This window comes from Coenobita brevimanus, chromosome 39 (assembly GCF_032717465.1).
Source record: "Coenobita brevimanus isolate Jiangsu-jjx chromosome 39, ASM3271746v2, whole genome shotgun sequence".
In the NCBI taxonomy this organism is placed as follows: domain Eukaryota; kingdom Metazoa; phylum Arthropoda; class Malacostraca; order Decapoda; family Coenobitidae; genus Coenobita; species Coenobita brevimanus.
In genome coordinates, this window is record NC_136992.1 from 12,612,860 (window position 1) to 12,625,809 (window position 12,950).

Consider the following 12,950-nt stretch of genomic DNA (forward strand, 5'->3'; position numbering starts at 1 on the left):
TTATCTGCTATAATGAAGTCGATTTCATTCTTTTTTTTCTCCATTCGGACTTTTCCAGGTCCATTTTCTCCCAGTTCTTTTGTGAAAGCATGTGTTCATTATTCTCATGTTATACATTTCAGCAAAATTTACCACCATTTCTCCTCTTTTATTCCTTTCTCGAACTCCAAATTTTCCCATACATATTTCTCTATTTTTTGATTTCCCAACGTTTGCATTGAATAACATGATCACAAATGCAGATAAGAATAACATGATCACAAATGTCACAGTTACCAACAAAATAAATATAGGAAGTGACCATAGAATGGTGGGTTGCACATGCAGATTCAGTTTAAGAAGTGAGAGAAAGAAGATGAATAAAGATAAAAAGATCTGTCTATCTATCTATTGCCAGACGCCTCAATCCCGTACGGGGTGGCCACAAACAAATCGCCTCCACGTCGCCCTATCCCGAGCCATTTCACTGCCCTACTCCCAACTCACACCCTCCTCTTTCATTTACCGCTACACCTCATCCCTGCATCTTATCCTCGGCCTCCCCTTCCCTCTACCCCCCCTCCACCTCACTCACATACACTCTCCTCGTCAGTCTCCCACCCTCCATCCTCTCCACATGGCCAAACCACCTCAGTGTGTTCCTCCTAACGCTTCCTATCACATCCACATCCACACCACAACGCTCCTTTATATCCTTATTTGTCAGCCTGTCTCTCCATGTGATTCCACAGGCTCCTCTTAAATAACTCATTTCCACTGCTTTCACTCTTGACTTCTGTCCTTCCAACAACGTCCAAGCTTCTCTTCCATATGTTAGAGTTAGTATCACAATACTGTCATGTAGTAACTTTTTCACTTCCATGCTCATTTCCCAGTTTCTTATCACTGCTTTCAAGGAACCAGCAACCATTCTTCCTTGTTGTACCTTTCCAGGCACTTCACCCTCCAAACTTCCATCCTTACTCATCACACTACCCAAGTACTTAAACGTACTCACATTTTCCAATTCCTCACCATCCAACCTCGCTGTACATTCACTGACTTCACCTCTCTCAAAGACCATCACTTTACTCTTCCCTACATTCACCTTTAGATTCCGTTTCTTACACACTCTCCCAAACTCATCCACCAAGCTTTGCAGCTCCCCTTCGTCTTCACTCAGCAACACAGTATCATCGCAAACAACAGTACAGGGAGTTTCCAAACACTACCCTCTCTCACCAGGACCACTCCAACATCCACTGCCCTACCTTGTACCTCTTTTATTACCCCATCCATGTACAGATTGAACAACCATGGAGACATGACACATCCCTGTTTCAACCAAAACTTCAAAGAGAAAAATTCACTCAGTTCACCATCCACACGCACTGCAGCCTTATCACCATCATGCATACTCTTCACAGCATTCAACAACTTCCCATCTACTCCATATATTCTTAATACTTTCCACAATCCTTGTCTATCCACCCTGTCAATGCTTTCTCCAAATCCATGAAAGCTGCATACAACTTCTTTCCCTTCCCTTGAAACTTTTTCACTAAAGATCTAAGAATGAATATCTGATCTACACAACCTCTTCCCTTCCTAAAGCCTCCTTGTTCTTCTCCAACTAATTTCTCTGTTCTTTCTCTAACTCTGTCAATAAGTATCCTATCATACACTTTTCCTATTATACTAAGAAGACAAATGCCCCTATGATTACCACACACTTCTTTTTTCTCTTTTCCTTTGTACAAGGGAATAATTATACCTGACTTCCAATCCTCCGGTCCTCCCAGGCCACTCTGCGCATCTTCCACATCCATTCTACTACTATCTCTCCCCCATGCTTCAGCATTTCACCACACACTCCATCAGTTCCTGGGGCGTTTCCCAATTTGACTTTCTTCATTGCTTCCACAACTTCTATCCTACTGATTTCTTCCTGTTTTCTCACCTCCCTCCCTCTCCCAGCTATTCCTCAGCCACTTATACTCGCATTACTTCCATCCTCTGTGTTCAACAATTCCTTAAAGTGTTCTCTCCATTTGCTCACTTTTTCTTCCTTCTCCACTAATAATCTACCATTTTTATCTTTCACTCCCCTGCTAACTTCACAAAGCACCCTTTCAGTTGGAAACAACGAACAGATTTCAGGCTCTAAGTAATGCTGAATGTGACACTGATGAGCTGAATGACAGACTAACAAAAGTGCTAAGAGAATCAGCTGAGGTAGTAGGGAAACCTAATATAACCAAAACCAAGAAGTGTTCAGAAAAGACACTGGAGCTTATGAGAAAAAAAAATGAAATGAAATGAAAGTAAAAACAAAGAAAAATGAAACAGAACGAGTGGAATTAAATAAGCTTATCAACAGGAGACAAAGAGACGATAAATGAAAGAGAAACATGGATCAGATCAAAGAAACCATCAAAAAAGAAAAAAGTCTGAAACAGGTCCAAAGTGAAATGGAGTTAGGAAAGCAAAAAATTAGATCACCGAAAGAAAGAAAGAAAAAAAATGAAGTCATTACATGCAGTGATAAGATGGTGAAGAGAGTTGAAGAATTTTACAAAGAACTACAGTATGTGCATCAAAGACAGTAGTACCAATAGCTATGATTTCAGCTGACACAAGTGAAATACCTGAGGAAACACCAGACGAAGTAAATATTTCTCTTAAAAATATGAAAAGAGGGAAGGCTTCAGGAGAAAATGGAATAGTAGCAGATTTACTGTTGGATGCAGGAGTAGAAGTACAAAACAGGCTTGCTCACTTATTTACTCAGTGTATAAAAAAAGAAGAAAATTCCCAAAACATGGTGTAATGCAATAGTTGCTTTACTTTACAAAAAAGGTGACTCAAAAGATCTCAGTAACAATCGACCCAGTAGTTTATTATCAGTCATTTACAAACTCCTCATTAAAGTCCTTACAAACAGAATAACAACAAATTTGGAAGAAAACAAAACTTGTGAGCAGGCAGGATTCAGAGGTGGGCATTCGACTACTGATCATCTACACACAAAGAATCAGCTAACTGAGAAAATTGCAGAATATAATAAACCACTGCGCTTAGGTTTTGCCGATTACGAAAAGGCTTTCGACTCAGTGGAGCACATAGCAATTATGAATGCATTGTGAGAACAAGGAGTGACTGAGAACATTGTAAGATTGCTCGAAAACGTATATAAAGAGGGAACTACTACAGTTCAATTACATAAGGACTCAGAAAAAATTATGACTGAGAAGGGTGTGCGTCAGAGAGATACAATTTCACCAACATTATTTACAGCATGCCTAGAAAGTATTTTCAGCAAGGAGTGAACGTAGATGGGAGAAAAGCTAAACCATTTAAGAGCTGCAGATGTCATTCTCCTAATCTCAGAAACAGCAGAGACATTGAAAGAAATGTTAAATGACCTGAACATAGAAAGCCTCAGGGTAGGGTTAAAGATGAACCGCTGTAAAACTAAAGTAATGTTTAATCCACAAACAACAAAGAGCGTCATCAGAATATGCAAAAAAAAATTTGAAGAAGTCGAGGAGTGCAGTTACTTGGGACAAATACTAAAATCAATGAAAGATCATGGTAGCCAAATAAAAAGACACAATACAATTGGATGGAAAGCTTTCGGTAAACATAGAGACATTATGAAAAGTACCTTGCCAGTTTGTATGAAACGAAAAGTATATATGTTAAGAGGAGTAGACTGTAGCACCAGTCGAACATGGCAGTACTCCCGAGGTGGATGGCAAGCTGGTGATAGGGAGAGCTGGAGCTCCCGTTTCACCAGCCCTCAAATTTGAGCCTGACTATCCCCTGTCGCTGAACATTTTCAGTGCTTTCATTTACACAGAGAGTAGGCCAGCATACTCTCCTAATACCTCTGCCTTCAACTGTCTACACCACACTACATGCACTTGAGATATCACACCTATTCCACTCTCTTAGCAGTGGCCGCTGCAATCTTACTTTCAAAAGAGATGGTACCTCGGATTGCCACCACCGGCAGGGTAGGGCTGGCGGCACAGGGTCCTCCCGGTTGCCATCAAACAACTGTGCCGGCAGCGACCAGTGTGATTTCCGGTCATGCTCGTCAGCTGAGAAGTGAAAATTCTGCCTTATTCTTCACCAACATCCGTGGGCTTAGTTCCAACATAAATTCAGTCCATTTTTTTTCTACAGTCCATATCCCCTCTGGCCCTATTCCTCACAGAACCACAAATCTCACTGTCTACTGAAATATCTCCATATTGCTTTCTCGGTTACCATCTCCTCACAAACTTCCATAACAAGGGTGGCACCTGTAGTTATATCAAATCCCAATATGCAGTTGACACCATTTTAAACTTTGCTTCACCCAGTTTTGATTACTCATTGTATAAACTAAACTGTCAAAATATTACCAAATATATCTGCGTAGTCTACCGCTCCCCCAGTGCTTCTTCGGAACCCAGTGTATTTTGATTCCACTTCCACACAGTTCAGTAACCTTAATCTTGCCATTAGCACCGAAATTACCATTTTAGGTGATTTTAACATACATAATGTTGAATGGTTATTGCATTCTGCAAGGACTGACGATGCTGGTCCAGAGTGCGAGCTGTTTGCAGAATTGTTTAATCTCACGCAACTGGTAAAGCAACCAACCAGAATACCAGATAATCCTGACCATAATGCCCATCTTTTGGATCTGTTCCTGACAAATAATCCAGATCAGTACAGGATAGAGGTATTGTCTCCACTTGGATCCTCTGACCACAATCTCATCAAAGCCTGATAAGTTAGCCCCCCCAAACCTCCCTGTTCTGAACTTGTCAGAGTGACCCGATGGCACTTTGATAGGGCAAACTGGGATGATTTTAGAAATTATCTTGCTGACATTCCATGGCAGTCTTTCTTCTCTAGTGATGTCAGTTCTACTCAGTCCCACATTTGCGACTTAATACTAGCTGGTATGGATTTATTCATACCAAGTCAACAGTTCACTAAACGATGGAACTCTCCAAAATGGTTTGATAGCAACTGTGCCAGAGCAACAGCCCAAAAGTCATTAGCATATAACTCTTACTTAAAATAAAAAACATCTGAATCACTCTCTCAGTTTAAAATTGCTAGAAACCGTGCAAAAGCTGTAATAAATCTAGCTAAATCAAACTTTCTTCAAAACCAAGCATCAAAACTACTTAACAACCCTAATTACAATAGAATATTCTGGTCAACTCTCAGTTCTTTCAATATTTTTTTTTTTTAATAACAGAACGAAGGAAGGAAAAACAAATGGGAAAAAAAATAATAATAACTTTAACAAGCCATCATCCATTCCCCCACTAAAATCTCCAGATGGCAACATTACAAATGACCCACCTGGGAAAGCAGATATCTTTGCCAGTACATTTGCCAGAAATTCTACCTTAGAGAAAGCCAGCCAGAACGTCCCAGCACTAGAACTTGACTCTCCGGAAATTGTTCCACTTAAAATACAGACAAGGTATTGTACATGAAATCCATCCTAGACAATTTACCTACCAACAAAGCTCCAGGCCCAGATGGAATTCTGCCAATTGTTTTGAAAAAGTGTTCCCCAGAACTTGCCTCTGTTCTTGCCAAATTATTCAGACTATGCATACGTACTTGTTCATTCCCTAATTCATGGAAAGAAGCCAATATCCACCCAATTCCAAAGACAGGAAGTTCCTCTGACCACTCTGATTACAAACCAATAGCTGTCACATCTTCTCTTGGTAAAGTGTTTGAAACTGTAATTAATAAGCACATAGTTAAACATCTTGTATCCAACAATTTAATTATTGATAGACAATATGGTTTTCACCAAGAAAGATCCACCATCGACATACACAATCTCCTGACTCATACCACCCATCAATCAGTTGACCTACATGGAGAAACTCATGCAGTAGCCCTGGATATTTCTAAAGCTTTCAGCAGAGTGTGGCATCGTTCCATGTTGTCTAAACTCCCTTGCTATGGATAAACTCTTTTGTTCCTTTGATTTCTATCTCAGCAACAGAGAAATAAGTGTTAAAGTAGACGATGTATATTCCAATTTCCACTTAATTAACGCCAGTGTGACGCAGGGATCAGTTCTGGCACCAACCCTGTTCCTGGTTCATATTAATGATCTCTTGTCTGTCACCCACAATCCCATCCATTCATATGGAGATGACTCAACACTTCATAGTTCATTCACACTGGGACATCCATTTACAAAGTCTGATATCTCTAACTCTCAACTTAGTACAGCCATCTCTTTAAATCAAGACTTATCCACGATCAGTGAATGGGGACAAAATAACCTTGTCTCATTTAATGCTAGTAACACTAAATATATACAATTTACTAATAGACAGGTATTGCCAGAATCGTATATTACCTTCAGTGATACAAATATTCCCATTTCCAAAAGTATTGAAATTCTCGGCGTCTCACTTAACCCCTAACCGCCGGCTGATGTATGGATGTTACGATTTTGGGTGTGGAGCAACGCCAGTTGACATGAATAGCCGCAAGCATCTTCCCTCCACCCTTTGAACTTTAACTTATCCTTACTCATCGACGGGATCACCTAGAGACGTGAGGATACTTTCATTTGAAAGAGGAAGAGTTGACGATTCTTATGTATCTTTAATTTTTTCTCTAGCGATTATAGTTCGCCAGATATTAGGTTTGAAGTAAGGGTATTTTTTTCAGTCACGGATATCCCCTGTAGGGAGGAGCTTGCAACATTGGAAAACTCCCGGCGTGTAGGGGTTAACAATACCCTCAGCTGGACCTCTCATGTCAGATCACTTGCTAAAACCGCCTCAAAAAAACTTGGATTATTGTACAGAGTCCGTAACTTCTTCACTGATGAGCAGTTAGCCATAAAATATAAGAGTCATGTGTGCTCTCAGCTTGAATACTGCTCACCCTTGTGGAATGGATGTGGAGAGGTTGCATTAAAACAACTAGACAAAATTCAGAACAAAGCTGTTAAAATTATTAATAACCCTGCTAGTACTAATAAACTACCTCCCCTACAAGTAAGAAGGAATGTTGCCTCCCTTGCATTATTTTACAGATATTTTTATAGCAAATGCTCAGACGAAGTTGCTTCCAATGTGCCACCTCTCCATGCCTTCCATCGTGCTACACAGGCATCTGGCAGCGTTCATGACTGGAATGTCACTCAGCCATACTGCAGAACTTCTGCCTATCAGAATTCTTTCATTCCCCGAACTGCATCTCTCTGGAACTCGCTTCCCCAGAGTTGTTTCCCTCCAAACTTCAACCTACAGTTGTTCAAGTCTAACTCTTACAGATATTTTATGAACAGAGGACACTAGTAATCTAGTGTATGGATTTTTTTTTTTTAATTCATTTGTTTTTCCTGCCTCTGTTCTGTTATTAAAAGAAAAAAAAAAAACTATGATGGACTGTTATGAGACCTGGAAACTGACAAAATCGATGGAAAATAAATCAATCCCTTCTGAGAGGGCAGTGGAAAGGTCGATGTTGGGAATATCTTTAAGAGACAGGAAAAGATGAACCTGGGTGAGAGCAGACTGAATTCAAAGGTATTAAAGAAGTTATAATAGAAATGGAGGTGGGCAGGCCATGTAGCAAGAATAAGGGATAACCGATGAAGCAAGAGGCTGACTGACTGAACACCAAGAGACTGTAGGCATAGCAAAGAGAAGCCAGACAGGAGGTGGAAAGATGAGATAGAGAAATTTGCAGGGAAAAAGTGGCAAAGATTGGTTCAGTCAAGGAATTCGTGGAGAAGGCTGGGGGAGGCATTTGTTCAGCCATGGACTTGTAATGGCTGATGATGATGATGATGATGATACACACACACACACACACACACACACACACACACACACACACACACACACACACACACACACACACACACACACACACACACACACACACACACACTTGACAAACAGTGCACTGTCTTGATGAAACATACACTTTTCCCAACATATGGCCATGGTATCCTCACACATTAATGAATTAATGTATATGGTAAAGAGAATCTGTGAACTGACGGAAGTTTAAGTACTTTCGTCTAGTGACAGGGGAGAGAGGTAAATGTGTAAAGAAAGTGGAAAGTAGAGTTTGGAAACGGAAGGAAAGTGGATGGTGCTATAAAGACATTGATATAAAACAGACATCCGAGTATAGAGGCTGCTAGATGACTGCATGAAGGACTTTTAGTGTCCACATTAACAACAGGGCGAGAACCTTTGGGGTGACATGAACACGAAAAGTCAAGAGCAAAAACATTGGAGACAGGGTATTGAAAAATGTTTGTGGTGTGCAGAGACAATTGGATAAGAAATGTGCCTCATAAATGATGCAAAGTAACGAAGTCTGTGAACAATGGAGTCGACGAGAATGTGCTTAGATGGCATGGTCAAATGGAGGGAATGCATGGCGGTAGGGTGATGAAAAGGTATATATAAGCGAGGCTGAGGGTGGGGGAGATGATGTTGGGCAAGAAAAAGTTGGACAGAAATGGTAAATAAGTGCCAGAGAAAGTGAGAAGTGGAGGTTGGTAACGCTACAGTAGGTACCTGACGGCAATAAAACTGGCATAATGAATTGTGAATGGGGGAGCACATGGCAAGGAACTGGTATATATATTCTTTTACTTGACAGCTTTTAGATTGACTGTGGCTGATAGGTAATAATTTTTATGAAAAGAAAAAAGAACCAAAGGCCAAAAGCCGGCCAAAAAGTTGTTCTGTTCGAGATAATTTGAAGAGAAGAAAATCAGACTCAAGATCCATTCATTTCTAGATGTCTGGGCACATTTTATTAAAAAATCTGAGGATCATAGGCAAATGGGAATACAGACAGAGGAAGACATTTCCACAGTTGACCTGTTGGATACATGAATGTCTGAGAGTATCAGTCAATTCTTGCATGAAAGAATTGGGCAAAAAGAGGTAAGGGTGTGCTGACGGACGGGTGCCACACACCTGCGTTAAAGGAGGAGAGGTGCATGCATACAGTAAAGAAGAGCACTGGTTTTAAAAACAGCTATAATAAAGAGAGAAAGACACAACAGTGCTGCGGACACACACACACACACACACACACACACACACACACACACACACACACACACACACACACACACACATACACACGGAGTGAGAGAGAGAGAGAGAGAGAGAGAGAGAGAGAGAGAGAGAGAGAGAGAGAGAGAGAGAGAGAGGGTTACAAGGAAAAATTAGAATCTCAAAGATTTTGCGGTCCATATCGAGCGAGAAGATACTTCGTATTAGCTTTGCAATGCATACCCACTAAACACTCATCCTAGTGTGTGTAAGATTTTGTCAAGGTTTCTTTTATACTACACTACAGTAGTGCCATTTGCAACATCCATGGGGAGTCTGTTCCACGTGGAGCACATCTTGTACGTGAAAAAGTTTTCACATATGCATGTGTTAAATCTTTCCAATTCCAGTTTCCAGCCATGGTTGCGTGTTGAGTTCATGTTGAAACAGCGGAACTTTCTATGGTCAAGACTGTCAGACCTATTCAGTATTTTAAACACTTCAGTGACTTGACCTCGTAGTCAACGGTTCACTAATGAAAACAGTCCCAGAGCCCTCAGGCGATCCTGCTAACTCAGTCTCCTGACGGATGGAACAAGTTTTGTAGCTCTAGCTTGAATTCTTTCAAGTCGTTATCCTAATTAGTCATCCTCAGATTTATCCTCAAAAGTGAATAGTCTTACCCGGGATTTGCATGGTCAGTATGCTTACCTTTACCTTACTATCTCCAAGTTATATAGTATTATCCATGTCTCAGAACGTTTCCCTAGCCTACACAAGTTGGGCTGGTGTTTTTCAATCCCTCCAGGTCTGATCACATTTGCCCCAAGTTTGATGTCATCTGAAGACTTTGGGATCATACCTAACACACCAACATCAATATTACTGATATTAATGGTGAACAGGAATGGACCAAGGACTGACCCTTGTGGACCTCCAGAAATGATTGAATCCTAACCAGAAGAGAATAAAACCCTTGTTCAAAGTCAACAATTGTGAAACGCATATGTGTGGGTGGTTGTTTGTGAGGTGGAGTCAGGATTTCGGTGGCTTGAATGAGGATCGAATTAGTTTGTGGCCCATTTCATATGACATGGTATTGATTAGTTTTGCCTTTATCATATATATTTTTTTCTTTTCTTGTTTTGTGGACCCTGTCTGACCCAAGCTTTGGTTGGGAAAACGGTTTTGGGATGATAATGATAATAATGTTAGTATGACAACAACAACAATAACTACTGCTACTACTACTACTACTACTACTACTACTTTATATAGTAAACTTTGTACCTGTATAGATGAACGCTTGCTTACGGTTAACAGGACAAAATCTAAGTGTGTTATATTTAGTAACAAAGTGGATGAGACAACAGAGAGCATTCAGCTGAACGGTGATACACTGCAAGTAGTAAAGGTTTTTAACTATCTTGGCCATAATGTCTGTTTTTAAGACAATGACCACATTATTAGACTTAATAATTTTTATGCCTCAATTAATAGTATTTTTAGGGATTTTAAAGCCGTTGACAGGGTCACACTTTTCTTTTTAAATCTTATTGTTTATCAGATTACGAACTTCCATTATGGAACCACGATTCCTCTTTTAACTCAAAAAATTTTAAAGCTTTTGAGATTGCTTTTAGCAAAGCATTAAAGCGTATATGTGAAGTACCGATGATTGCCAGCAGTCACATCACGGCAGCTCTGTGTAATCAACCGCTGCTCAGGCATCACACTCCACTAGTCCAAGGCAGGTACTGTAAGAGAGTGTTAAGGCTGCTAAACCCTATCTTTAGCATTAATATCCCACTTATTAAGGAGGGATTTTTTATGCAGTACCTTTTTAAACACTTTAAAGATGCATATAATGTTAATATTTTTCATGAAGCGCTGGATATTCTGAGATCTCGGTTTGACTGGATACAAAGGCACGAGGACAGACGCAATCCTTGTATGTTTTATGGATATTAGCTTAATTCTATCATGATTTTTTTATCCCACATTTTTACATGTATGTGTATGTATATGTATATGTATGTATATGCATGTGTGTGTATATGTATGTATATATATGTATGTGTGTATATGTATGAGTATGTGTGTATGTGTATATGTGTATGTCTATATGAATGTGTGTATATATGTATACATATGTGTGAATGTATGTGTGTGTGTATGTATGTATATATATGTATAGTTGTTTTATATAATTTTTTTTTAGTTCCACAATTTAGTATTGCTTATATTTTAGATTTTTTAGTTTTTGATAACTTTTATGTACAGTCATTTGTGGCCTTTTATTATTATTTTATTACATTTTAATTTATTTTTTTATTATTTCTTAGTACATTCTTATATAACTTTTTATTTAGTTCTGTAGATTTTTTTTTTATAATTTGCAGATATTTCTAATGATTTTTTTATTTTATATTTTTTGTCTTAGCATTGTAGGTTGCTTATGTTTATTTTTTCCTGTGTTTTAAAGCTTAATTTGTAATCTTTTTATATCATTAATTATAGTGTTCATTGCCCTAAGAGAGCAGCAGTGATTTGTTATCTTTATGTACAGTATGTGCATGTGAGTGTATATTTATATGTATGTATATGTATATATACCCCCTGGGGGTAGTTTTTTTTTCAAGAATACTCCCCCAGTATCCCTGCTTGTCGTAAAAGGCGACTAAAAGGGTTGGCGGAGGGTTAATGCCCCTCCCCGGAAAACAACTAACTAAAAAAACAAACAATAAGCCTCGGACAAGGACTGACCAAACGATGACGACCAAGGACTGGACAAAGGACATGGTTATCGGAACGTGGAATGTAAGGGGAGCGAATGATGAGGTGAAAGAGAGAGAGATTGTCCAGGTGCTTGAGGGTGCGAAAGTGGATGTATGTGGAATAACTGAAACAAAATGGGGAGGAGAAAGTGTGAGAGAATGAGAGTATGGATGGGGTATGTTCAGGAGTAGGTGAGAATGAGAGGGCAAAGGAAGGAGTATGTATAGTTGTGAGTAAAAGATGGAAGAAGAGCATAAGACAGTATGGATCAGTTGGGTCAAGGATTGTGTGGGTAAAGTTGAAAGTTGGAATACAAATGTGGGCGATTGTGTGTGTGTATGCGCCAACGCAAGATCGTGCTAGAACAGCGAGAGAAGAGTTCTGGACAAATGTAGAAGTGTGCATGGAAAAGTTTGGAAGGAATGAGAGAGTGTTTTTGATCGGTGATATGATGGTAAAGTTGGGAATGTGAAGGTGGATGGAATAGTTGGTGAGTGGGGTGTGCCTGCTGAGATAGATGAGAATGGGAGTGCGTTAGTGGACATTTGTGCTCGGAGGGGGTTGGTGATAGCCAATACCCTCTTCAGGCATAAAATGATCCACAGGTATACATGGCGAGTGATGAGAAGGGTGGGTGGTGAACTGAATGAAAGGAAGGCAATGATTGATTATGTGTGTGTGGAAGAAAGGATGCGAAGATGTGTAATGGATGCAAGAGCTCATAGAGGTTAGGGGAGTGGACTTTCTGACCACTACTTGGTGGTGGCCATAATTAGAATTCAAGTAAGATGGAGGAATAGAAGAAGGGAAAGACGAGAGGAAGGAGTAGTTCCAAGGAGAGTGGAAAGGTTACAAGAGGATGAGAAAAAGGCAGAGTATAAGAGAGAAGTGGAGGAACGATTGGGCAAATATGAATTGGAGCAGATGGGAGACGTGGAAGGTGTGTGTAGGATATTTACAGAAGAAATATGTGCAGCATGTGATGTGGTGTGTGGAAGGAAGAGACGGAGGGGGGTGCAAGGAACAGCGTGGTGGACTGAAGAGGTGAGACAGGCTGTGGCACAAAAGAAGAAAGCATACAATGAATGGATGAGAAATACGGGCGTGGAAGAA